Raw genomic sequence first — 4,790 nt, 5'->3', positions numbered from 1 at the left:
TTTTGTAAAGTAATCCCTGTAATATCTGTATTATGTTTTCTTTGTTGGTGGTTTTTTTCTTTCCTTTTGTTGGGTGGGGGGGGGGGGGGGGGGGGGAGTGCATTATTAACTACATTTGTAGGAGGGAGGGAATCACTTAGTAGGATAAGGACTGTGAAAGCTTTCCTATGCAATCTCCCAGTAAGGAGCATAGGTAGCAGCTTAACTGTAGTATGGCAAGTCTTTACATCTTGTCTGTGGTAGAACAGGAATTCACATCACTTCTACTTAAACTGGTATGGAGGGAGTAACTGGAAGCAGATTGAGTGAGAAAGAGCATGTGGCCTGTGATCCAAAGTCAGTTCTGGTTCCAGAGATTCAGTAGCCATAAGACCTACAAAGGTGGTGGTCTGCAATTGTGAAATGGTAGCCAGGGAGTCCTGCAGGGCTGTCCCACAATCTATTGACGGGTTAGGTGTGTGTTTCTTCTTGACCCAATGCCTGCATAATTACTTTGTGTAAAGAGCACTTAGACTTTGTGCATGGGTTTGAATTTATCCTTATAAGGGGTTTTGGTGTAGTAGCAGAAGTAGTAACATGTTTTGCTGTGGCTCCTGCGATGTAAGCTCAAGCCTTCCTCTTGAGGTGTGCTAAAAGCCAGCTGTAGGTATCTTATTTGGGATGTGAAGTCAAAGGCAGCTGGACCTGATGCCAGCAATACAGCTCCTTTGTATGCTGTTGACTATACAAATGGTTGTGCCTTAAATAATCCCTGAGCTGCTAGGCTTAGGGATCTGACAGCTAGTAGATTTGATAGCTTTATTTTGTCTGATGCCATTAAAGGGATTCAAGATATCCTAGGAGATGTCAGAGCTGTCCAACTTCTGAGGTGTTTGTCGGGTTTTGTAAATGTGCATCTTGTGCAAGGGGCTTTATTAGAAACTGAATTACACTGAATTCAGGGCTTGTCTACACTAAAAGTACACTTACGTCAACAACCTAGATAAAACAGAGTTCTCTAAACCAGTTACAGACGTCATTTGCAGTATTGACTGGATCTTAACTGTATCTCCTAACTAGCACAGTTCTTTGACATGGCTTTCTTGTAGTGTAGAAAGAGTCAAAGACTAAAATATGTACTCTTTTTTTTGCCTGTGATCCTAGATACAAAGTTTATAAAACTGACAGCCTATTTTAATGCAGTTAAAATCTGGCATATCCATGGATTTGTCAGCTTTATTAACACTTAAGATGTGTATGCTTTTGCTTTCAGCCCTGAGAGTTCAGTAACTTTTAAGCAGCTGATAATGCAGGGCTTTCAAATTACCATCCTGAGGCAAGCTTTTCCTTCTTAGATTACACATAGGAGAGACCTTATTACTTTGACTATTGGGAATGGGAAACCTTGGGGATAGGAAAGATTCCAAGATTATTTTACTGATTGCACGTCTAATGTTCACATGAGCTTGGCCATGGGTCTGGGAGTCAGCTACCTTAAAAAATTAAATAAAATAAAGCTGGACAATTACCAGTGATACATGGCGTATAATGGTAGCTCTCACATATGGTCTTTCAGCAAGGACCATGGACTGAGTGTGTTTGGTTCAAAATACCTTCACTATGATTTTGACAGAGTGAAATGTATATTAGTGGATATTTTAATGTCATATTTAATTTTTTGTTGGTGATTAGGACACTGTATGGACTTACTACATCTTGCTGAATTTACCACATGCTACCTCTCACCTAGTGTTTCCCTTGCGCTGCTGGAATTTGTGCAACATTGTAGCCCAATAAGCAAAATACTAACATGCAATGTATTTTTTTAAATTTACCTTTTTTCCACAGAAAATCCTAAAGATGAAGCTTCCTCTGTTCTGTCCTTTGAGAGTGCTGTGGCATCACAGAAAGAAAGAGACTATTTTACTTATATATCTTTTTGTTGGTTTTATATCACTAGTTAGCATCACAATATCCAGGCTCTTTTCACATAAAATTGATTAGTAATAATATAGTGAATTTCATGAAGGTCTAGTCCTTCTCACTTTTTCCCTAGTATGCTATCTACTGTTCACAATAAATGATCACTTGTTGGTGCACAGCACTACTCGACACCTGGATGAAAATTCCACACTGATGGAACTTAAATCAAGGAAAATAATTCCAGTTTCCCATGGACTTTAATAGGCAGGGTTTAGTTGCGGGGAGGGGGCGTTAAGTTGGAATCATATCCTGAAGAGATACAGGATCCAGCTGGCTCTCTTTGGACTTTTATAAAATCCATGAAGTGCTCTGAGGCCTGCTTTTAACATTATTATCTTATTATGCTGATTGCAGAGCTAAAATATGCTAAGCATTTTGCAAGCATGGAAGAAAACACAATTCCTTTCATGAAGAGTTTGTCTAAAAAGACAAAGACAGACAAAGGATAGGGAACCAAGGATGCAACACGTAACCGAAGAGGTCAGTGTGGTGATAGCCACACAGTAGTATGAATGTTTACAATTTTAAAAAATGAATTATTAAACAACAGTATTTTACTTTGATGGCCATCTCTCCACAGATCAGCCCTCTCATCTTTCTCCTGCATTTTCTACTTAATTGTGTTTTAGAAATATTGTATAGGAGAAGCAGTGGATTTGGACATGATCCTGGGAGAGAGAAAAGTTGAAGATGACCATTGGCTTACTAGTTGCAGTGATGGTGTTTTGTTTTGTAGTGGCACACTGTATGCATTTATTTACCTGCTGTTTACCACTGATTTTATATGCCTTTGTTTTGGGTGTCTTGAGTTAGATCCCCAAAATTATGGACCATTTTCCAAGTGTTGGGCACTGCTTCCTCTTTATTTTCTGTGGGTCCATTTCATAGTCCTCTGATAGGAGAGATTCCTCTTTTTTCCAAATGAAAATGCGATTGGAAACCATAAAAATTGTTAAAAACAGGTGCAGTACTTTTAGTGAATTTCGACAAAAATAAAAGTAGCTTTAATGTCCAGCAGATGGTGTTGTTTTGATGAAAATACCAAAATGGATTTTGGCAGACTAGAATGCCTCACAACTTGGCTTTAGAATGATTTCAGTATCTCTGATTCTGAAACCCTAATATTTTCTGGATGACTGTGACCATTATTACCTCCTATTATAATAATCACTGGTATTGCAGATGTCTGGATGCAGATATTAATAATAAAACAGCAATTGTTCTCATTGCTATATAAGAGATGCTTCCTCACGTATGAGTTAAGTCAGCTTTAATTAAGCTGACTTAACATTGCAGTAAAGTCAGCTTAATTAAATAGAAATAACATTTTAGGACTCTTATTGATTCAATTGTCTTAATTCCAGTTAATTCATTCTTTTGTCTTAAAAGTCACTTGCCAGGTTGGTCTGAAGACTTCTATTTCAACACTTTCAAAATCCATCTATCCAAAAAAAACCAAGCCATGTGCCTGCTGGTTTGTAAACTTTGCACAAAACTAAATGGTTTTACTTCTTTGGGTATTACATTCGATACATGTCAGTGCACTTACATACCAGAGTTAAACCCAGTGCCACCCAGTGTGAGTAAGCTTATATGTATGGGTGAATATCAATGAGTTTAATGGGATTGCTCACACATGCTAAGTTACCTGTGCGCATCACTGATTGAAATGCTGGAGCCTTAGGCAACAAAAACATACCTCAGAAATTCAGCTGTAAAGGTTTAGTACTAGCAGTGTCACTTGATGATGGAGGGCCACAGTTGGATGGGGACATTATGTACCACCTGTGGTGGAAGTGGCACAACTCTTCTGTGCAAGCCTGCCAGGACCCTGGGAGGTTTACTGCCTGGGGGCATTGAGGCTGCTCCATAGTCACTTAGACACTGTAGATGCAAGGAAGAATTTTCCCTGGAGAGTCCCACCATTGTTGTTATCGTTATTATCTCTCTTAGATGTATATATATATATGTATGAGTATGTGTGTGTATATATAAATGTGAGTATGTACAGGTATGTGTGTAGGTGTTTGTAGGTGTATATGTGTAGGTGTGTGTGTGTATGTGTGTGTATATGTATATAGTGTGTGTGTATATGTATATATAGTGTGTATATATAGTGTGTGTATTGTGTGTGTGTATATACACACACACTATATATATAGTGTGTGTGTTGTGTGTATATATAGTGTGTGTGTTGTGTGTGTATATATAGTGTGTATGTACGCATGTGCATGTGTGTGATATGTGTGTATATATGTGTGTGTATAGTGTGTGTGTGTATAGTGTATATGTACATGTGAATGTGTGTATATGTGTATAGTGTGTGTATGTATATATAATGTGTGTATGTCTATATATATATAGTGTATGTGTGTGTATATATAGATATAATATATATAGTGTGTGTAGTGTATGTATGTGTGTGTATATACTGTGCGCGTGTGTATATAGTAGTGTGTGTGTATGTATATCGTGTGTATATATATATATAGTGCATGTATGTGTGTATGGTGTCTATATATATAGTGTGTGGGTATGTGTGTGTGTGTGCGTGTGTTTATATATATAGTGTGTGTGTATAATGTATAGATGTGTATATATGTACTGTATACGTGTGTTTGTGCATATATGTGTCTAGATGTGTGTACCTATACAGTATTCTGTAGACACGGGGGTCGGCGACCCGCACGTGTATCTCAAGCCTACAGAACGGGCCGGCTCTTGCTCGTCACATGTGTCTGACTCCAGCCCAGGCAGGGGTCAGGCCCGCGGCGCCAAAGCCCGCAGCGACCCCCGGGCCTGGGCAGCCGGAGCCCCGCCCCGCCCCG

At 39.0% G+C, this 4,790-nt stretch overlaps 1 long non-coding RNA gene across 1 annotated transcript in view; it reads right to left on the bottom strand.

Moving 5' to 3' along the window:
* Positions 1 to 4,790, bottom strand: part of LOC109296121 — a 637,130-nt gene that overhangs the window by 533,446 nt on the left and 98,894 nt on the right. The window lies entirely within an intron of this gene.

Source organism: Gavialis gangeticus, unplaced genomic scaffold (genome assembly GCF_001723915.1).
Source record: "Gavialis gangeticus isolate Ggan-Ray unplaced genomic scaffold, GavGan_comp1, whole genome shotgun sequence".
Classification (NCBI taxonomy): Eukaryota; Metazoa; Chordata; order Crocodylia; family Gavialidae; genus Gavialis; species Gavialis gangeticus.
This window is presented reverse-complemented; position numbering and strand designations above follow the sequence as displayed.